Source organism: Xyrauchen texanus, chromosome 25 (genome assembly GCF_025860055.1).
Source record: "Xyrauchen texanus isolate HMW12.3.18 chromosome 25, RBS_HiC_50CHRs, whole genome shotgun sequence".
NCBI lineage: Eukaryota > Metazoa > Chordata > Actinopteri > Cypriniformes > Catostomidae > Xyrauchen > Xyrauchen texanus.
In genome coordinates this window covers 2594144-2617662 of record NC_068300.1, presented here as the reverse complement: position 1 = coordinate 2617662, position 23519 = coordinate 2594144, and the positions used below count along the sequence as shown (strand labels likewise).

The window sequence follows — 23519 nt, the reverse complement described above, 5'->3', positions numbered from 1 at the left end:
CAGATGTGAGATTTGTGGTCCTTGCTCAGTAGGATGCGTTGACACAGGTGGAGGTGCTCATCTGTGTAGTTTTATGATGTTGGTTCTTGCAGAGTTCTTAGTCTTTCTCGGAAGTGATGCAGACAGTTTGGAGCCAGTCGTACAGCTTAATAACCTGCATTTGCTTAACTCTTTCCCCACCAAACACGGAATTTTCCGTATTTTATGAAAAAACGCTTCCCCGCCAAACATACGGTAAGGAAGACCCGCACGCATGTTTTGAAAGAGTACGCAACTCTTTGATCAAAGAAACAGACTGCGATCGTCTCAAACATGAAGAAGTGGAGTATTGAGAAGCTCAAAATATCAGACATAAACATGCCTTTTTCTCAGCTTTTTGTCTGAAATGTTGTTTTTGACAAAAACCTACCTCTGTTCAAGTGGCAATAAAAAAAGAACAAATGAAGATAAAATAAAATCGTTTTTTTTGCCTAAAAGCAGAGGCTCAGATCTTTTTTGTGATATATAGCATCTTCATATATTCATGGAAGAAAATATTCTGCGGGCCATTAACATTTAGCGAAAATCGTCAAAAACCCTGGCGGTGGCTGGCAACTTTTTTTTAAAAACGCTGGCGGGGAAAGAGTTAATATACCGCAATGACGATACAACAAAGATTTCATATCTCATACTTTTATAGCCTGTTTATAAAGTGATATAATGGGTTTTAAAGTTATCTCGTTTGCTTGCAATCTACAAGAAATACAGTATTTAATATGGAAAAATACCATTGCATTCAAATAAACCTATGATGCCTCGTAAGTAAGAGAGTTTCTAATACAGTGCATCCAGAAAGTATTCACAGCGATTCTCTTTTTCCACATTTTGTTATGTTACAGCCTTATTCCAAAATGGATTAAACTCATTATTTTCCTCAAAATTCTGCAAACAATACACCGTATTGACAACGTGAAAGAAGTTTGTTTGAAATATTTGCAAATTTATAAAAAATAAAAAAAATAAATCACATGTACATAAGTATTCACAGACTTTGCTCAATACTTTGTTGAAGCACCTTTGGCACAATTTACAGCCTCAAGTCTTTTCGAGTATGATGCTACAAGCTTGGCAACCTATTTTGGGCAGTTTCTCCCGTTCTTTTTTACAGGACCTCTCATGCTCCATCAGGTTGGATGGGAAGCATCGGTGCACAGCCATTTTCAGATCTCTCCAGAGATGTTCAATTGGGTACAATCTGGGCTCTGGCTGGGCCACTCAAGCACATTAACAGAGTTGTACCGTAGCCACTCCTTTGTTATCTTGGCTGTGTGCTTAGGGTCATTGTCCTATTGGAAGATGAACATTCGCCCCAGTCTGAGGTCCAGAGCGCTCTGGAGCAGGTTTTCATCAAGGATGTCTCTGTACATTGCTGCATTCATCTTTCCCTCAATCCTGACTAGTCTCCCAGTTTTTGCCACTGAAAAACATCCCCACAGCATGATACTGCCACCACCATGCTTCACTGTAAGGATGGTATTGGACAGGTGATGAGCAGTGCCTGGTGTCCTCCAGACATGACGCTTGCCATTCAAGGCCAAAGAGTTCAATCTTGCTTGCATCAGACCAGAGAATTTTGTTTCTCATGGTCCGAGAGTCCTTCAGGTGCCTTTTGGCAAACTCCAGGCGGGCTGTCATGTGCCTTTTACTGAGGAGTGGCTTCCGTCTGGCCACTCTACCATACAGGCCTGATTGGTGGAGTGCTGCAGAGATGGTTGTTCTTCTGGAAGGTTCTCCTCTCTCCACAGAGAAACGCTGGAGCTCTGTCAGATTGACCATCTGGTTCTTGGTCACCTCCCTGACTAAAGCCCTTCTTCCCTGATCACTTAGTTTGGTCGGGCGGCCAGCTCTAGGAAGAGTCCTGGTGGTTCCAAACTTCTTCCATTTATGGATGATGGAGGCCACTGTACTCAATGGGACCTTCAATGCTGCAGACATTTTTCTGTACCCTTCCCCAGATCTGTGCCTCGATACAATCCTATCTTGGAGGTCTACAGACAATTCCTTGGACTTCATGGCTTGGTTTGTGCTCTGACATGCACTGTTAACTGTGGGTCCTTATACAGACAGGTGTGTGTCTTTCCAAATCATGTCCAATCAACTGAATTTACCACAGGTGGACACCAATCAAGTTGTAGAAACCTGAGCTCAATTTTGAGTGTCATGGCAAAGGCTGTGAATAATTATGTACAAGTTATTGTTTAATTTTTTATTTGTAATAAATTTGCTAAGATTTCAAACAACCTTCTTTCACGTTGTCATTATGGGGTATTGTTTGTAGAATTTTGAGGAAAATAATGAATTTAATCCATTTTGGGAAAAAGGCTGTAACGTGACAAAATGTGGAAAAATTGAAGCACTGTGAATACTTTCCAGATGCATGAAATTCTCTCTCAGCTAAATTTAATGGAACCTTCTACAGCCATGTATTGGCAGTGACATACATTTTCTGTTTGTTGCTTCAGTATTTGTAGATTATTTAGATTAAGTTTCTATGGTATACTGGAAAACAATGATAAGCGTTGCATATGTTTTTTAAAGACTTTTATTGGCAAAAACAGTCAATTTATGCCAAGAGACGATATTTACAGTGTTGACCCTTGTTCTTCATAACCTCTGCAATTCGCTCTGGCAGGCTGGATATCAGCTTCTGGGCTAAATCCTTACTGATGGCGATCCATTCTTGACTTATTGGTGCTCGGATTTGATCAAAATTTGTGTGATTCTGCTTGTCCTCTCGCCTTTTGAGGACTGACCACATGTTCTCTATGGGATTAAGATCCGGGGAGTTGCCTGGCCACGGATCCAAAATTGTAATGTAATGATCTCCGAGCCACTTCATTAACATCCTTGCTTTGTGACGTTTTGATACCATTCTTTATTCATGGCAGTGTTTTTGGGCAGAATTGTGAGAGAGCCCACTCCCTTGGATGAAAAGCAACCCCACATATGGATGGTCTCAGGATGCTTCACCTTTGGCACGACACCGGACTCATGGTAACATTCACCTTTTCGTCTCCAGACTATAAATTTTCCAGATGTCCCAAACAGTCAGAAGGGGGCTTCATCAGAGAAAATATCTTTGCACCAGTCTTCTGCTGTCCAATCCTTGTACTTCCTGCAGAATTTCAGTCTGTCCTTGATGTTTTTCTTGGAGAGAAAGGGCTTATTTGCTGCCCTTCTTGACACCAGGCCATTGTCCAAAAGTTTTCACCTCACTGTGCATGCAGATGCACTCACACCAACCTGCTGCCAATATTGAGCAAGCTCTGCACTGGTGGTGACACGATTCCGTAGGAGATATTCCTGGTGCTTGCTGGACACTCCAGGATGGCCTGAAGCCTTCTCCACTGCAGCTGAACCTCTTTCATTGAAGTTCTTGATGATCCGGTAAACGGTTCTTTCAGGTGCAATTTCCTTGCATGTGAGGCCATTTTGATGCAAAGCAATGATGGCTGCACATCTTTCTTTAGATGTAAACATCCTTTTATAGCAATCAGTCTGCTCTTATAATCAAATCAGAATGATAGAGTGATTTAACCAGACTAGTACTCGTTCACACTTTCCCAGGTGCTGCTGATATGATTAATTAAATTATGTTAGCTGGTCATTTTGTGCCAGGTCCAAAAAACAATGAATTATTTTTTTATATATAAAACCCAAAGGCCAATTTAGATTTTTGCAATTATTTAAAATACATCTGACCATTCTGCATAATAATCTAGAAACAATATAAATCAACACCACAACATCTGAAGCAGAAAAAGTTGTGAAACAAAATGTAGGCTCTTCAAATCTTTCACATATCCCAAGAAACTTAGTTATCAAACTGCTTATTAAGAAGCGGTTGTGGGCAGTGCTATTGCCATACCAGGCGGTGATGCAGCCAGTCAAGATGCTCTCTACAGTACTGGTGTAGAACCGTGTGAGAATGTGGTGGTTCATTCCAAACTTCCTGAGCCGTCTCAGGAAGAAGAGGCGCTGGTGAGCCTTCTTCACAACGGCCTCAGTGTGGACGGACCATGTGAGTTCCTCAGTAATGTGGACATTGAGGAACTTGAAACTGCTGACTCTCTCCACCAGTGCTCCATTAATGGTGATGGGGCTGTTTTCTCTGTCTTTCTTCCTAAAGTCCACTACAAGTCCCTTGGTTTTACTGACGTTGAGGGAGAGGTTGTGCTCCTGACACCAGCGAGTCAGAGTGTGCACCTCTTCTCTTTCAGTGATCAGACCTACCACCGTCGTATCGTCAGCAAACTTAATGATGGCATTGGAGATATGTGTTGCCATACAGTCATGTGTGTAAAGAGAATACAGGAGTGGGCTGAGAACACAGCCCTGCGGGGCTCCAGGTGATGAGATGTTGCTGCCCATTCTAACCACCTGACATCTGCCTGACAGGAAGTCAAGGATCCAGCTGCACAGCGAGCTGTTTAAGCCCAGAGCCCGGAGTTCCCTTTACAAAAAGCTTCAGTATGATGCTGCGCTGCTAAGCACTATGGGGAACAATCCTATTTGTGACCGAGCTGAAATAATGTGTGTAACACGTCAATGAACATTGACCGGAATTTATAGCCTCGGCTGATGTAATAAAATAGGCTATAAATGGATACGTCACCAGGTGTCATCAGAAACTCTTTTTTCAGAGCAATTCTGTTTGTGTTTTACAAACCCTGTAAAAACTTTCTTTCCTCTGATAGGAGTTAGAATTGGTTAGGCAGTGTGCAGTGAATATTTTTCTCTTCTGTTTAGAAAATATTATATATATATTTCTAAAAAAAAGAAAAGAAAAAAACGATGCATCAGTTTTTACCCCCAAACAAACAGTTTTTGTTTGTTTGGGGGTAAGAGCACTCTGCTCTCGCATTGCAGCAGGGCGGGTGTGAGCACTGCGATTTGCTTTAACAGGCAAAGTGCTTCGCGCTCACCTCGTTTGCTTCCGGGAGTCAGCACTCACGAAAAAAAAAAAAAAGATCGTTCGTGGGGTTCTTGCATGGATTTGGCTGAGGAGCAAGAGACGGGTTGATCCCTTTCTCTCGCTCTCTCCCCAAACCCAGCTGGTCCTTCACATGATCTCGAAGCACGTTCCGACGCTTCTTCGGATCATGAGGATCCCAATTTTGACGGAAGCCTCTGCAACCCGAAACACCAAGAGGTGGCGGGAATGGAGGGGCTTCGAGGGGGTACCAGGAGGGGTGAAGTGAAGCACGCGCCCCGTCCCGAGGGGAGCTCCCCCTAATCTAGGCACAAGACTGTCAGAGTTTTCTCTTACTAGGAACAAGTTTGGGTGAGATCTTAGGGCAGAAGAGGACCTCTTTGCCTCTGTGAATAGAGCAATGTCTCCTCTACTTCTCCCTGAAATCACCCAGCCCCCTTGGGTCTGGACGTTAAGACACATACATGACCCAGAATGAGTCTGTATGCGTTTCTTTCCCCGGTTTCTCTGCTCCCGGGAGTCTTGGCAATGTTCACCAGCAAGGGTCTTGCCTCGTATTAATGGCGCTGCGCTGGCCGAACAGGATATGTTTCTCGGAGTTAATACCTCTCCTCGACGGCTCGCCTTGGGCGATTCCGAACATGGCCCGAATTGTGAAACCTTTCATGTCTGGCCCCTAAGGGTACCAAATGAGGATCACAGGGTTTTCTCTCGAGGTTATCGAGACCATTTCAAGTGCTAGGGCTCCCTCCACCTGGAACTGATCTGGGTAGATATTACAGGGCAGAAGAGGACCTCTTTGCCTCTGTTGATAGCGCAATGTCTCCTCTACTTCTCCCCGAGTCGCCCAGTCCCCCCCTGATCGTAGTAACGCATATAACGCACATAGCACAAATGCACCTGCATGCATTTCCTTCTACTAAAGTTAATACAGAACCAGCTAACTGCCAGTTTGCTTCAGTTCTGGATTTTCTGTAGAAGAACTGTCAGCGGGCACTTGCCTCGCCACTGCCAGGTTCTATGTGGCCACTGCGGTTTGCCACGGCTTGGTGGGCGGGGTGCCCTCAAAGATGCATCCTCATTATTGCCCGGGCCTACAAGGCGCGCAGTCAAGCTTTGCCAGTAGGTTTTTAAGGCGCACTCTACCAGAGGGCTCTCCTCCTCTAAAACCTTGGCTAGAGGTCTCCCTCTTCAGCAAGTTTTTGATGCGGCAGGTTGTCCTCTCCGCACACATTCAATAGATTTTTATAGTTTGGATGTTCTGCCACTCCAGACTCTTATGTCCTTGAGTCGACATCTCAGCCCATGCCTAAACAAGTTTGTGATGCGGCAGGCTGATCCTCTCCGCTCACATTCATCAGTTTTTATGACAAGTTTGTGTTGCGATAGGGTTCTCTTCGCACACATTCATCGAACTTTATGGGTTAGATGCTTTGCTACTCCGGACTCTTATGTCCTTGAGTCGACATCTCAGCCCATGCCTAAACAATTTTGTGATGCGGCAGGTTGTCCTCTCCGCACACATTCATTGGACTTTTATAGTTTGGATGTTCTGCACTCCGGGCTCTTATGCCCTTGAGTCGACATCTCAGCTCATGCCTGAACAAGTTTGTGATGCGGCAGGCTGGCCATCTCCGCACACATTCATCAAATTTTATGGTTTAGATGTTTATGCTACTCCGGGCTCTTATGCCCTTGAGTCGACATCTCAAGCTCATGTCTGAGACCTCTCGCGTTTTTGTGAGTACACTGCACAACCGTAGGGGTCCGGACAGCCCCCAGTGCGGCGGCGTGGGTATTGCGTTCCCCATAGCGCTTAGCAGCGCAGCATCATAGTGAAGCTTTTTGAAAAGGGAACGTCTCGGGTTACGTGTGTAACCCTTGTTCCCTGAAAAAAGCGGAACAAGATGCTGCGCTTCTTTGCCGCACTGGGACGTCCCAGGACTGCTCTTCAAAAAGAAGTATCTGACGACACCTGGTGACGTATCCATTTATAGCCTGGCCGCAGGTGCATCTAATGATTACATCAGCCGAGGCTATAAATTCCGGTCAATGTTCATTGACATGTTACACACATTATTTCAGCTTGGTCACAACTAGGATTGTTCCCCATAGCGCTTAGCAGCGCAGCATCTCGTTCCGCTTTTTTCAGGGAACAAGGGTTACACATGTAACCCGAGACGTTTCTCATCAAGCCTGGAGGGCTTTGATAAGGTTTTTATCCAGTATGAATTCTCTTGTGTGTTTTCAGGTCTTGTGAACGAGTGAAACTCTTTTCACAGTGTGAGCACTTGTAAGGTTTTTCTCCAGTATGGATTCTTTCGTGTGTTTTCCGGATATGTGACTCAGTGAAACTCTTTTCACAGTGTGAGCACTTGTAAGGTTTTTCTCCAGTATGGATTCTCTCGTGTGTTTTCAGGTGATGTGACTGAGTGAAACTTTTTTCACAGTGTGAGCACTTGTAAGGCTTTTCACCAGTATGAATTCTCTCATGTGTTTTCCGGATATGTGACTCAGTGAAACTCTTTTCACAGTGTGAGCACTTGTAAGGTTTTTCTCCCGTATGGATTCTGTCGTGTGTTTTCAGTTCTTTGGACTGAGTGAAACTCTTTTCACAGTGTGAGCACTTGTAAGGTTTTTCTCCAGTATGAATTCTCTCATGTGCTTTCCGGATATGTGACTGAGTGAAACTCTTTTCACAGTGTGAGCACTTGTAAGGTTTCTCTCCAGTATGAATTCTCTCATGTATTTTCAGGTCTTTGGACTGATTGAAACTCTTTAAACAATGTGAGCACTTGTAAGGTTTTTCTCCAGTATGAATTCTCTCGTGTGTTTTCAGGTGATGTGACTGAGTGAAACTCTTTTCACAGTGTGAGCACTTGTAAGGTTTTTCTCCAGTATGAATCCTCTCATGTGTTTTCCGGATATGTGACTCAGTGAAACTCTTTTCACAGTGTGAGCACTTGTAAGGTTTTTCTCCAGTATGAATTCTCTCGTGTGTTTTCAGGTCTTGTGAATGAGTGAAACTCTTTTCACAGTGTGAGCACTTGTAAGGTTTTTCTCCAGTATGGATTCTCTCGTGTGTTTTCAGGTGTTGTGACTGAGTGAAACTCTTTTCACAGTGTGAGCACTTGTAAGGTTTTTCTCCAGTATGAATTCTCTCGTGTGTTTTCAGGTAATGTGACCAAGTGAAACTCTGTTCACAGTGTAAGCACTTGTAAGGTTTTTCTCCAGTATGAATTCTCTTGTGCATTTTCAAGTGATGTGACTGAGTAAAACTCTTTTCACAGTGTGAGCACTTGTAAGGTTTTTCTCCAGTATGAATTCTCTCATGTGTTTTCAGGTTTTGTGACTGAGTAAAACTCTTCTCACAGTGTGAGCACTTGTAAGGTTTTTCACCAGTATGAATTCTCTTGTGTGTTTTCAGGTCATATGACTGAGTGAAACTCTTTTTACAGTGTGAGCACTTGTAAGGTTTTTCTCCAGTATGAATTCTCTTGTGTGTTTTCAGGTGTTGTGACTGAGTGAAACTCTTTTCACAGTGTGAGCACTTGTAAGGTTTTTCTCCAGTATGAATTCTCTCGTGTGTTTTCAGGTAATGTGACCAAGTGAAACTCAGTTCACAGTGTGAGCACTTGTAAGGTTTTTTTCCAGTATGAATTCTCTTGTGCATTTTCAAGTGATGTGACTGAGTAAAACTCTTTTCACAGTGTGAGCACTTGTAAGGTTTTTCTCCAGTATGAATTCTCTTGTGTGTTTTCAGGTCATATGAGTGAGTGAAACTCTTTTCACAGTGTGAGCACTTGTATGGTTTTTCTCCAGCATGAATTCTTTGGTGCTGTTTCATGCTGCCGGCTGTAATAAAGGTCTTCCCACATTCAAAGCACATATGAGCCCCCACACCGGTATGTATTTTCTGGTGCTTTTTCAAATAGGACAGGTGTGCAAAATGGTTTCCACAAAAAGAACACTTGTAAGGCTTCCCATCTGTGTGAGTTTTCAGATGTTTTCTTAGGCTTGAATTCAAAACAAATGTTTTACCACACTTTTCACATTTAAATGGTCTCAATCCAGAATGACAACGGAGATGACCTTTGAGGCAAATTGTATATGCAAAACGTTTCCCGCATTGTTGGCACGTGTAAGGTTTCTCTCCAATATGAACTTTCATGTGTTTATTAAACCGGCTTTTATTTGTGAAAATCTTTCCACACTGTGAGCAGGTGAAAGTATTTTTGGCTGCTCTTCTTTTATGCTTTTCTGGTGATAAATTCTTCTTAGTCTTTAAGCAACTCAAAGATTTTTCTCCAGTTATAAAATCATGATGTTTCTGACACTGATGTTGGTCCTCCACTTTATTCGGTTCTTGACGTTTCTCTTTCACTTCCATCAGCTCTACAATAAACACAGTAAATAGACAAAAATCAATTCAAGAGGTAGAAACGTAGCATCAACTTGAACCTTAATTCAATATCAGAACACAACAAATGTCCAGTATTTGTTTTATTATTTATACCATTTATTCCACCTATTAATTGCATTTAATTATTATAATCATCAGGGTTTGAAATGAACACCTGCCCATCCTAGAAATCAGCAGTAACAGGTATTTCTTTCAGTCTTTCTAGCCACTTTGGCAGGTGACGTTTTCAGTGTTTTTCATGCATTGAAAATTCTGTGAAAGTTGGGCCACTGCCGAAGCAAATTTGATCATATTAATCTCACGTTCAGCACTTTATAAGCACTAAATATGTTGCTCATATCAGATATGCACCAGAGTTCATTTGGAAGCGGACCGAGACCCACTATTCAGGGTCCGCTTATTTGGTGCTCACCAAGATTCGGATGGCAGCGTTCTCACTTTTTCAAATGAACCACACTAACAGAGTAATCGCACCAGAGTTTGTTTTAATCAAACCAAACCTGCCAAGTGTGAACACACCCTTAACACTTTAAAAATGCTTTAAATTCAACAAACAAATCAACTTAAAATACAGCCCTGGGGTTAGATACCCTGACACTTTAAACAGCATTGATGCGGTAAAGGGGAGACAAACATCAATTGCAAAGATTTTTAAAATACACAATCATTAGACTTGCCACAGTATCATAATTTTCACACAGGTGCAGTGTTCAAATTACACCGGTATTACCACTGGTTGGACGCTATCAAATCAAACCCAAATCACTTTATTGTCACACTACCATGTACACAAGAGCAACAGTAGGTGAAAGTCTTGTGTGCAGTTCCGAGCAACATAGCAGTCATCACAGTGATGAGACATCTACCAATTACAGTAAACAACATATTTACACAACACAATTTACATATCAAATGTACACATACTAACACAACACAGTAATTATATACAATGTACAGTAAACAATACACACAATATAGAATACACATACAATAAAAAAAATAAATAAAGAGTATATAAAAATATATCTACAGTAGTTGTATTGAGGAGAATATATTTGACAGTCCAGTCATGAGATATAAGATTAATAAAGTGCAGTGCTGATTATTGATCGTGAGAGATCAAATGTTCAAAAGTCTGATTGCTTGGGGAAAGAAGCTGTTATGTAGTTGGCTGGTGCGGGTCCTGATGCTGCGACACCAACTGCTTGATGGTAGCAGTGAGAGCAGCCCATGTCTCGGGTGGCTGGAGTCTCTGATGATCCTCCGAGCTTTTTTCACACACCGCCTTGTATATATGTCCTGGAGGGTGGGAATCTCACCTCCGATGATGTGTCTTGCAGTTCGCACCACCCTGTGCAGGGATTTGCGATTGTGGGCGGTACTATTGCCGTACCAGGCGGTGATAAAGCCAGTCAAGATGCTCTCTACAGTACTGGTGTAGAACCGTGTGAGGATGTGGTGGTTCATTCCAAACTTCCTCAGCCGTCTCAGGAAGAAGAGGCGCTGGTCAGCCTTCTTCACAACGGCCTCAGTGTGGACGGACCATGTGAGTTCCTCAGTGATGTGGACACAGAGGAACTTGAAACTGCTGACTCTCTCCACCGGTGCTCCATTAATGGTGATGGGGCTGTGTTGTCTGTCTTTCTTCCTGAAGTCCATCACAAGCTCCTTGGTTTTACTGACGTTGAGGGAGAGGTTGTGCTCCTGCCACCAGCATGTCAGAGTGTGCACCTCCTCTCTGTAGGCTGTTTCATCATTGTCAGTGTTCAGACCTACCACCGTCGTATCGTCAGCAAACGATACGACGTGAGGTGGGTGGCACAGAGCAGATGTGATCTCTGATTAACCTCTCAAAGCATTTGCTGATGATGGGCGTCAGAGCAACAGGGCGCCAGTCATTTAAGCAAGTGATTTTGGCTTGCTTCGGTACAGGCACAATGGTTGACGTTTTGAAGCATGTGGGGACTACAGGCAGGGAGAGGGACAGGTTGAAAATGTCCGTAAAAACACCAGCCAGTTTGTTCTCGCACGCTCTGATGACGTGGCACAGAATGCCATCTGGACCCGCGGCTTTACGGATGTTCACACGTCGGAAGGATCGAGTTACATCCTTAACAGAGACGGAGAGTGATCCAACCTCTGTAGCGTCGGCCGCGAGTGCTCTCTCCGCAAGTGCGGTGTTATTGTCCTCGAAACGAGCATAAAATGTATTAAGCTCATCCGGGAGAGAGGCAGCGGTGTTCACGGTGGAGTTTTTATTTCCTTTGTAGTCTGTGATGATGTTAATTCCCTGTCACATACTTCTAGAGTTGGTGGTGTTGAACTGTCCTTCAATTTTGTGCCTGTACTGGCATTTGGCTGCTCTGATAGAGTTACGGAGGGCATAACTGGCTTCTTTGATGGTTTTTTATCCTCCGCGTTCCTGGAATTTAAAGTGCATTAAGTGCCGCGAACATCGCCGTTAACTCATGATTTCTTGTTGGGGTAGATCCGTATTGTTTTGGTTGGCATAACGTTCTCTACGCACTTCCTGATGAAACATGTTATGCTATCAGTGTAAACCTCGATGTCGTCATCAGAGGCGGACCGGAACATCTCCCAGTCTGCGTGATCAAAACAGTCTTGTAGCACAGAGTCTGATTTGTCCGACCAGCACTGGATCGTTCTGAGGGTGGGTGCTTCCCGTTTCAGTTTCTGCCTGTAAGCGGGCAGAAGTAGAATGGAAGAGTGGTCTGATTTGCCAAATGGTGGGCGGGGGAAGGATTTGTAGCCATCCCGGAAAGGAGAATAGCAATGGTCCAAAACCCGGTCCCCTCATGTGTTGAAACAGATGTGTTGGTGGTATTTTGGTGCTATTGTTTTAAAATTGGCTTTGTTAAAGTCCCCAGTAACAATGAACCTGGAATTCAGGGTGCGCGGTTTCCTGCTTACTTATACTCCCATACAGTTCCTTGGACACTAGGTGGTACTTTGTGGTTATTTTTATTAAGCAATAGCCTATATAATAAATGCAAGGCAGCTTGATTTCAAACTTTGAACTTTATTTTTATTGATTTTAACAAAAAATTTAAATAAAACAATTAAGTGCAATTAAAATTAAAATTGTGTTGTTCATCTGTGCATTCTCAACCGGTCACAAAATTTTTCAGAATTATTATATTATATAAAAATATATATCACAATATACAATTACTTTGTCAACCCCTCAAATGAAGGATCAGTGAATATTATTGTTTTAGTCATTTTGCATTGAAAAATAAATTAATATATTAATTTAAAAAACTTAAACCAAGGCATTTCTAAATTCAAATTGCACTTCAAATTAAATGAAAAAGCAATAAAAACATCAAATTGGTTAAAAAAATATAATAATGTATATATATAATACAAATTAAGATCTAAAAACAATTCTAAATGTAAACAATTATAATGGTGATAATAATCACTGAAATATAAATCATGGTTCAAGGTGAACATGTTTTTGAATTATTTTATGATTTAATCACAGATGTATAAACTGTACAGTTGCGCTCACAATGAACTGCTCTGTGGAAATAAAGTGAACTGAACTCAAAGCTCCTCCTGAGCTGAGATGGTCTGAGGTAATTTGCAACATTCTCATAGATGATAATATTCTTTTATCTGTATGTCTGTAAAAAAAGTTTTTTTGAGGTAATGTTTGTAATCTTGTTAAAACGGATTTCATAAAATTGGTATCGAAAAAAGTATCATTTAGGAACCAGTATCGAAGTCAAGATATTGGTATCGATATCTACATTTTTTGAACAATACCCAGCCCTAGCATCAAGACATGTATATAGACGGGTTTCTGTCATCTGTTCTAAAAGATATAATAAAGAGTTTCTTGTGTGTACAACAGCATTTCTTGTGTCATTACGAATCCGAGATGTCTTATAGTTACCTACCATGCACATTATATTCTGTATTAAATGGGCACTAAGTCACAATTTATGCACTACTAAATATTTGAGTGTTACACCATCAAACTTAGGTAGGACGTAACTACGTATAAACAAAAATGGATGGAATGAAAAAGCAGATTAATTTAATGACATCAATGAGCTCATCTTTTGGTTGACAGGCTTTAGTCCTTTTGACACATATGATGGTGTTGGCATTTACACTCGTTGACATTTACAAGAGAGAAAAAAAACGTACTTTTAAGCAGCTCTACAGTATCAAACCATTCTAACGGTGCAGTTTTTTGGGTGCGTCGCCCGGTGTCAAGTTTCAACACATTCAATATATATATATAAATGTCTATTTTTCCAGCCTGTTGTATTAGTATTTATTTATCACCTCTTATTTATTTTAGATACAGTGCCTATATATTATTATTTACACAAGGCAAATATACTATTATTTATTAAATCTACTTTTATTACGTATCCTATTTTAATGTCTGGAAAACCAAACTTTTAAATATGACATTTTATAAATGCTACGACTGGAATGTTCGGTTGAAGGGGGTACCAAACAGTGAATCCTGAGCAAAACAGTTTGTTGAATACATGTTTACCCATTAGCTTCCAGCTGGCAACAATGAAAGTAAATACGTGGTTAGCAAGTTAGCTATAAGCTCATTTTCAGAGAGTAAAAGACTTTATTTACTTTCCAGCATGGCGTCTCACCAACAAGGTAACAGCATAGCATTAAATCAGCACTCAACAGACACAATCCACCATCGCACTGTTGTCTGCTGAGCTGCAGAAAGATGCTCTGATGTTTACCTTTCAATCTGCTACATTACTTCCTACACTGATGAACTATAGATGGCTAACAGAAAACAGATGTCATAAACAGGAGTGACATGGTTGTCACGGACAGGGTTAACATTATATTAGTTATACTGAAAAGGGAAAATGATGGGGTCAATATTTATTAACTTTCCAGTATGTATTTCACAAACTAGTTAGCAACTTACCGAGAAGACACCACTCAACTCTGCACTGCTCAACTCCACAGTGGACAGGGGTCATCATTAGAGGTCGACCGATATTGGTTTTTTCAGGCCGATGCCGATCTTTTGAAATCCGGGTCGGCCGATGGCCGATTAATGCTGCCGATTTATTTTGGCCGATATTTGGCCGATATGTGCTTGTTTTTAACCTCTTATTTGAACCTTTTATTTGAAAGATAAAATGTAACACAAATAATTAATTAAGATAGACAAAATTTCTCAACAAATACATTTATTGAACACTTGACCAATCTGCACTTGTACACTTAAAATTAAAAATGTATAATGTAAAAACATATTGTATAAATAATGTATAACAAATATATTAAATAAACAAAGCAGGTGTTACGAACTGCTCCGAGACACGAAGGTTGAGATCCAAATGCAGCTTTAATTAAGGGGCAATCCAGACACGTAATCCAATATTCAGAGCATCCAAGAGAAGCACAGGCATAACTAGGGATGGTATCGTTAAGGTTTTAATGGTATTACTATCTTACCGATACTGTTTATTCTTAACGGTTCTTTTTGTTTATATATATATATATTACACAAATATAAACGTTATATAGGCACAGTGATTTAATTTCAGGAAGGTCTACTAACATTACTGTTCAGGTGTGGTCTAAAAAGAAATCTAATAAAGTAATCAATTGTAAAATAACACTGCATAGTTTATCATAGATAGATTAATGCAGAAGTTATTCATTCAAGAGCTGTAAGTGATTTTCTCTTTGCCTTTTGTTGTTTGATTCGCAGTAATGGCTCAATCGTCACATATTGATTAGACTGCTTATCCTTTAAGACCGAGTTCAGATCTAATAGTCTCCTGATGCAGCATATTTTCTCCCAAATATTTCCATAACTACGTCCATTTTAGACATAAACTGTGTTTAAGTGAATCTCCAAGCCAGTCGTTTTGACATATTTTTGTGTATAGTTGATCGTTTAGAAGCATGAAACCCAAAGTAGCCTATACTTTGCTTGTCTCTTTGCGGTGTTTCGGAGCGCGCGCCGCCTTGGGAATGGTAGGCTATCTCTTGCGCTCTTTTTATTATTAAACGCGTCCCGCAATTTAGCAACAGTAGCATTTTACAACAATCACCGATCGTGCTGATTCTGACGTTAAGTTTGAGTTTTAGGGAGAAATGTCAGTGCACCGCTGTGAAGGGAAGGAAGTTGTGCTAGACAGAATGCGGCTTATGTATAAATATTCTTTTTATAATCTTTGGAAGGCGAAATCTACAAGAAAATCAGACTAATAATCACAGATCTAAACCAGGCTACGTTTGAATGTTTAGTTCTGTTAAGCTGTGCTCGTGTTGGGCTCGTTTTTTGCTTGTTGTCGCACCGCGTGAGCGAGATCTCTCTCTCTCTCTCTGACTGCGAATAGCTAAATTGCATCACAGACAAATGGTTTCATATTATTATTATACATAGAAATGGCTGGCGAGATAAAATAACTTTCTCTTTATAGCAATAAAGAATGTATTTTCTTAATTTCTCCAGTACCGACAGCAGAACCGATAACGTCCGAGCTTACCAAAGCCAGTCCTTCAATAGCATATAGCGCGTTGGTATATTTTTATTACTTATTTCTCTGCATTGAGTGACAACCCTCTCAAATATAAGACACACAAACAGAACAATAAAAGTCTCAGATTCACTGTCTGTAATTGCAAAATTCTTGCTTACTTATTGTGACATGATAGCAACCCTTCTGCTGTGATAATGCAACTTCAACTACGCTATCAATATCCAAAGTGGCCGAACGTCATGTCAACTATCGCGTTTGTCACGTTTTTTCTTGAAGTTGGCAGTAACATATACAAGTTTTTAATTAAATCTAAAGAAGTTATACAAATTGAACCCTTACTGTTTTCTCCAAGGAACTTAGCTCCTTCCTTAGGCACTGGATGAGGTCAGCTCACTCTGCTGGAAAATGACTCAAGGGCAGCGTGCGTCGAACACGTGTTCCACAACAACACTAGGCTGCCCACAGATGCGCCTGCCTAATAATCGGCTTGATATGCGTGGATATTGGCCGATGCCTATTATGTAAAAAATGCAATTACATTGCGATTAATCGGTCGACCTCTAGTCATCATGGGCACTCTGACCGGCCTGCGGCTACACAGCCACATATGCAGCAGGGTGCGATGCACTGAGTGTTGTGACACATTCCTCCCATAACCATAATTGAAATATTCTTTAATTTGTGCCACAGTAGACATTCTGTTGGTTCAGACCAGACGGGATAGCCTTCGTGCATTGATGAGCCTTGAGCGCCCAACACCCTGTCACAGGTATGTGGTTTGTCCCTCCTCGTACCACTGTCGATTAATGTTATTTACTTCAAATGTGAGTGGTCATAATGTTTTGGTTCATCATTGTGCATATCTGTTAACATCTCAATAAATATAGTTTAGTGTTTCAAGACCCTTCAAATACAGGTTGTGTTCTTTACCTTGGTGGGTCGCCACTTGATGTCCATTGTAAAATCTGGGCTCGAAGCAAAACCAGTTAAAAACCACTGGCCTAGTAAAGCAACCCACACAGGATGATGAAATAGAATAATAAAGTGTGCATTATTCATTATTTGCAGCTTTCTTTTTCTTAAGTTGGAGGCATGCACACATCATCACTGTTTCTTTTCTTTTTCCCCTGCTGCTACACTGTAGATCCAAATACGTGCAGCACCGCTGGTAAAAATCAGTGCAAAAAACACTGTAGTACATGCACCTTTTTAAACTGAGCACTTAAAAATAAAACAGCAGAGAACAGTTTTGAGTGCTAAAACGACTTGTAAAATGACAGTCGATTGACATGAAAATGTAAATCATTAAAGGAAGAAACATACCTGAAGAAACATAATCATCTTCATCTCCGTGTTGTTCCTCTACTGTGTTCTCTTCTTTTATCTCCTCCAGCTTCACTTCGATCTTCACTGGTGTCATCAGCATCTGCTGTTCTCCAGTGTTACAGACAGAAGTCAGAGACTCTGTGGAGATTTGATCATCAACATCATCTTCATTACTCTGTTGTTCCTCTACTTTGATTTCTCCTCTTATCTTCATCAGGTTCCTGCAGTCCAGCAGCTTCACTGAACACATCTTCACTGGTATCTGCAGCATCTGCTGTTCTCCAGCGTTACAGACAGAAGTCAGAGACTCTGTGGAGGTTTGATCATCATCATCTTCATTACTCAGTTCTTCCTCTACTTTTATCTCCTCCTGTTTCACTTCAGTCTTTACTGGTGTCTGCAGCACCTGCTGTTCTCCAGCATTACAGACAGAAGTCAGAGACTCTGTGGAGGTTTGATCATCATCATCTTCATTTCTCTGTTGTTCCTCTGCTGTGTTTTCTTCTTTTATCTCCTCCTCCTTCACTTCAATCTTCACTGGTGTCTGCAGCATCTGCTGTTCTCCAGCGTTACAGACAGAAGTCAGAGACTCTGTGGGGGTTTGATCACCCTGATTACCGTCAGTAGAACAGAGTAAAGTGAGCTGTGAGTCCTGTGTGTCTCTGGATCTCTGTTCAGAGAGTTTGTCCAGCAGTCGCTGTGGTGTGGACTGAACTTTGCCGCTCCACACTGAATCCTGACATTCTGTGGAGGTCCCATCAGTCACAAACACTGAAGATTGACAGGAAACCTTTTCCAGCTCCTGACAAACACAACACAATCACATCTGTACCGTTCATAATATCACATCATTTGAAAGCTTACAATCACAACTTTAAGGATGAAATGAATGTTTAACCTGTAACCTGTCGTCTCTCTCCATCAGTTTTGTCTTCAGTGACCTCTTTCTTCAGCTGAGAGATTTCTGAGATGAAATCATCAATATCCAGCATGGACAGATCAGTTCCTACTGATTTACAGCAGATCACATCCACCTGCTCTCATGATGAACACCTGAACACAAAAACAGAATTATTATAATGGACTGACATTCATCAATCTCAAAAACATTATTATAGGATTATAAACAGCTGTTAAATAACTTTGTTTCTGATATGTATCCTATAAATATAAATGTGTGGAGTTTTGTTTCATTTTCCAGACAGCAGGAATATTATCAGATATTATAACAGGCTTTAACATTTACTCGCCTTCATTTAACTCATTTACAACTAGCCGATGAATTTAACGAGCTCATTTATCAGAAATTAAACATGATATTCTCAGATTTCTGCTTGTTTCTCCTCAAAACTGAATATTTTAAAGTGTCTTTAAATAATCAAATGACAAAATATTATTGTTATATATCTGCCTATTATTTACACAATCTTAAATTAGCCTTACCCAGTTCTGTAGATGAATAAAGTCGGCTGAATAACTCTCAGAATGTTCTTCACTTTTTTCAAGACTATAAACTATCAGAACAATTTGTCCAATGCTGAGTTCACTTTCAGAAAACAAGTTTTTGAACATTTGAAAACTTTATAAAAATATTTTAAATCTAACCCTCTTTGCCTCGTATCGCGTTTGCTGAGAAAATGTAAATTTTATTATGACGCTAAAATTAATTTTAGATGACAATCAAGTTAGTCATTAAAAGTTGTGATGGCAATGCTTTAGATTAAATGATTGTTTAAAATATTGAATATCAGGGATGTATCATATATGTAAACCCTGATATTACACCACATCAGTTTTTCTTTAATAGTTGTGCACACAGCATATACACATCGATGGATGGTCCTTATAGTAAGACTGAAAGTTTCACCCACTACATGGTGCAGGTTGCCAGCTTGAACAGGGTCATGACAATTCACTTTCGGGTCACAACCAGTGGCAACCAGCAACAGGTGCAACATCAGGGCCAATATTATTGTCCTATCAGAAGAGTAACAGTTTCTTTTTTATTGCAATTTCTCCTCTTCTGATTGCATTTATTTATGAAATTAAAATGATGGTAAACTGGATAATTTCAATGAATTGTCTCAATGCTCTCCCCATTTTAAAAAAACTTTGGGGAGAAACATTGGGGACATCTGGGAGGCGAAATGTACACAATCAGCGATATACACTCATTTCTGTATGGAAACAGATTTATTTTACAATAAACCAAAACTTATGCGACAAAGTGTTTTTTGAAGCATGATGTCATCACGCACACCATTTTTATCAATAAAAACCATTCGAATGGACACAAGCAGAAGACAACAAATTTTGCAGAAAACATTTTTATGCATTTTCACTTTGCTAATAACAAATCAGAAGTTGATGGAAACTAGATTATTGACAAACTCTAAAATTTTAGTACATTGGAAATCTGAATTTTTAAATATTTTTTTTTAATTATGTTAAAGGGTTCATGAAATGCTCTTTTTTTATATAGTTTTATTATCTTCCGTCAGCTCCACTGATAAAGTTAGTAACGTTTTCTGCATTAAAACATTTTTCACCCTCTCTCTGGCCTGACATTGATTAAGTTTTGTGTTATATTTACCATGATTTTACTACAGTATACATATTTTAACAGTGATAGTCAAAGTGACACCATAGTAATAAAACAGGAAATTGAAAACTGTGGTTAATTTTGTGTTATTATGGTTTGAGCACAAATATCATAGTTTAACCGGTTACTGTAGTAGTTTAATCATGGTATTTGAAGAAAAACCATAATAAATCACAAGATTAATCATGATAAATATATAGTAAAATAAAATCACACTGAAGCTAAAGAACATACAATAGAAAAATCATGGCTTTACTATAGTAGTTACCATGACAGTGTGATGTTTTTGGTCTGAAACATGGTTTTACTATAGTAATATTGTAGTAAACATGACTGAGGTGGGACATGTTTGTTTTAGTTTCTTTAGGACCAAAACCATGTTTTAATAAAGATTATTCATAGTTAATCTTGTGATTACTTTGGTTTTATTACAAATACAATGGTTAAATTACCTCAGAAATCACGGTTAAACTATAGTTCTTGTAGTAAAACCATAATAATCACAAAAATATGTTTATTAAACCACAGTATTCGTTTTCTTGTAGTACTATAGTTTCACTACGAATAGTCTGGTTAAAATTTGGTTACTGTAGTAAACACAGGGTAACTTATTGTAGTGTGTGTGTGTGTGTGTGTGTGTGTGTGTGTGTGTGTGTGTGTGTGTGTGTGTGTGTGTGTGTGTGTGTGTGTGTAGGTAAAACTATTTCAGAAAACAAATTCCCCCTGAAGAGGCTCCGAAATGTTTTACTTGTTTCTCATGAAAATTAATATTTTAAAGAGTCCGTCACAAACGACGTTAATAATCCTCTATTACGATCATTAAAACGCCAAAGAGAGAAAATCAACATGCACAGAAAGCACAAACATGACTATAAATCTCACAGATGAGATGAACACGTCCCGAATCGAGCGCTTCTTCTTCTTCTTCTTCTTCTTCTTCTTCAGAGGTTTAATGGCGGTTGTCAAGCCAGCTTCCGGTGCATTACAGCCACCGACCAGACTGGAGTGTGAAGCATCAATGGGAAGGTAATTAAATTCTCCTGACTAACCCTGTTATTTTAAGATCTTTTAATATTGCACTATATATTTTTGTATTTGTTCTGTAGATCCTTTAAGCAGAGTTTGTAGATTAAATGTTTCTTCACCTGTATCTCTTACTACTTTAATAAGCTCTGATCATTCTTTTGAATACTTTGTACATTTTAGTAGTGCATGCTCTACTGTCTCTGCTTGACCACAATTATTACCCTGTCCTGTTTCATGTTTTCCTATTATACATAATGAATGATTTAGCCCAGTATGACCTATTCGGATGTGAGTGATAACTGAATTCCTTCCTTTTATTATAAACTATTCTCCTATTGCCTACTTGTCGCTGAATATTATACAGATGTACAGTATGCCCTTAGTGTCACTGTTCCATGCTTCTTGCCATTCATTTTTAACATGTTCTTTAAGTCAAGTCAAGTCAAAATGTATTTCTATAGCAATTTAAAAGCAACGGAGTTGCACCAAAGTGCTGTACAATAAAACGTTGAGCATATAAAAAGAAAGCATTGAAGGAAAACATGTATATAGTACAATATATATACACAGTAAATAAAATACAATCAGAAAACTTCGACATAAAACCCATAAACTAATCTTAATCAAAAGCCAGAGAGAACAAATAGGATTTAAGAGCTTTTTTAAAACTGGCTAGTGAAGGAGCAAACCTCATATTTACAGGCAGACGGTTCCAAAGTTTAGGTGCTGCTGCAGAGAAGGCCCGACCACCCTTAGTTTTACAGTGATAACGTGGGACAGTTAAGAGAAGATGATTACTAGACCTAAGTGCCCTTTGGGGAGAGTAAGGAATCAGAAGGTTGCTAATGTATTTTGGTGCAACACCAGATAAAGCCTTGTACACAAAAACAGCAATTTTAAAATCAATTCTAAACTTTACAGGAAGCCAATGTAAAGTTGCTAAAATTGGGAAATTAAGTTTTTAATTCTTAACATTAAGAAGTCTTGCTACAGCATTTTTGACAATTTGCTGGTGAGAAATTGCAGTTTGAGTTAGGCCAGAGTATAGGGAATTACAGTAGTCCAGCCATGATTTTATGAGAACGTGGATTACATTCTCCAAATCTTTCAGGGGTAAAAACTGTTTTAATTTCACAACCGATCTCAGATGAAAGAAACTGCTCTTTACCACTGTACTGATTTGTTTTTCAAAATTTAATGACGAATCAAATGTAACTCCAAGATTTCTTACATGAGGTTGAACACTGGCAGAAAGTGAACCTAAATTAAAAACAGATGGAGACCTGGAGGGGCCTAAAATCTGAATTTCGCTTTTGCTTTCATTTAATTGCCAAAATTTGATCTCCTCAAAACAGTCGTAAAGTGTGTCCAAAGGATAACTACTGTCAGTTTTAGCTGGTAGATAAAATTGTGTATCGGAAGCATAGCAGTGGTAGGAGATCTTATATTTCTCAAAAATGGCACCCAAGGGGAGCATATAAAGTGAAAAGGGAAGAGGGCCCAAAATGGACCCTTGGGGCACACTGCATAATAGGAGAACCGACAAAGAAGTAAACTTCCCAATACTCACTGAGAAGGTTCTATCTTTGAGGTAAGAGGCCAACCACTGCAGGGCAACACCCTGAATACCCACATATTTTTCCAGCCGATGTAACAGCATACTGTGATCGATTGTATCGAATGCAGCGCTTAAATCAAAAAGACAAGCACTGCATACAAACCAGTATCGAGAACTTTCAACAGGTCATTACTGACCTTCAACAGTGCAGTTTCCATACTGTGCATTGATCTAAATCCCGACTAAAAAGTATCAAAAATTTTGGACGTACTGATATAGGAATTCAACTGATGATACACAACTCTCTCCAAGAGCTTTGAAATAAAAGGTAATTTTGAGATAGGTCTGAAATTGCTATGATAGATGGGTCAAGATGGGGTTTCTTAAGTAGAGGGTGAACTACAGCATGTTTAAAACTTGCAGGTACAACTCAATTTGCTAGAGAACGTCTAGTTACGGATGTAACCTCCGTTCCCTGATGGAGAGAACGAGACGTTGAGTAGAAGAAGCGACACTAGGGGTCTCTCTTGAGCGCTGAATATACCTCTGATCTATGAAAAAAGGCCAATGAGAAGTTGGCAGACAGAATTTGCATGTCCCGCCCCCGGGCATACAGGTATAAAGGTGGGGAAATACGTCTGTTTCATTCAGGATTTTTCTGAGGAGCCGGAAATGGTCCAGCCACAACAGTGGCTTGGCTCAGCAATGTGGCTGGGAGGACACAACGTCTCGTTCCCTCCATCAGGGAATGGAGGTTACATCCATAACCTAGACGTTCCCCGTCTGTCGCTCACTTGGACGTTGTGTCGAAGAAGCAACACTAGTGGTCCAATTTAAATCACACCATGCGCTTAGCCGTGTACGTGTACTGCTGACACAGGAGCGGGCAGGTACTTGACGTGCCAAAATGACCAGCTGTATCAGACTGCACGTACCCTTACCCAATACCCCATTCCCAAGTCGTGGGAATCCTTATAGTTACCCTAGACAGGGGAACAAAGGGACGCTTGTCAACCTGGGAACAGGCCGAGCCTAGCCGGGCCTCTTTTCTCTCTATGTTTCTTGCATAGAGTCAACGGCTGGGGCCCTTACAC

At 40.2% G+C, this 23519-nt stretch overlaps 1 protein-coding gene, 1 long non-coding RNA gene and 1 pseudogene across 4 annotated transcripts in view; 1 reads left to right on the top strand and 2 right to left on the bottom strand.

The window, feature by feature from the left end:
* The window catches only part of LOC127618652 (uncharacterized), a 202113-nt gene that overhangs the window by 30101 nt on the left and 148493 nt on the right, over positions 1-23519 (top strand). The window contains exon 3 of one of the 2 annotated variants that reach the window (XR_007967481.1): positions 8531-8567. This is a non-coding gene — a long non-coding RNA (uncharacterized LOC127618652). Of the gene's footprint in view, positions 1-8110; positions 8148-8530; positions 8568-23519 lie in introns of both variants that reach the window. The other variant, XR_007967482.1, reaches the window with a different exon arrangement.
* Positions 1-23519, bottom strand: part of LOC127618567 (zinc finger protein 436-like) — a 185794-nt gene that overhangs the window by 68532 nt on the left and 93743 nt on the right. Inside the window, exon 1 of one of the 2 annotated variants that reach the window (XM_052091105.1) lies at positions 20724-20741. The exons of the other annotated variant lie outside the window; for it this stretch is intronic. The gene's annotated coding sequence lies outside the window, so the exon portion shown is untranslated. Of the gene's footprint in view, positions 1-20723; positions 20742-23519 lie in introns of those variants that run through there. 2 annotated transcript variants of the gene reach the window in all.
* LOC127618635 (zinc finger protein 721-like) overlaps positions 1-23519 on the bottom strand; it is a 117154-nt pseudogene that overhangs the window by 36954 nt on the left and 56681 nt on the right.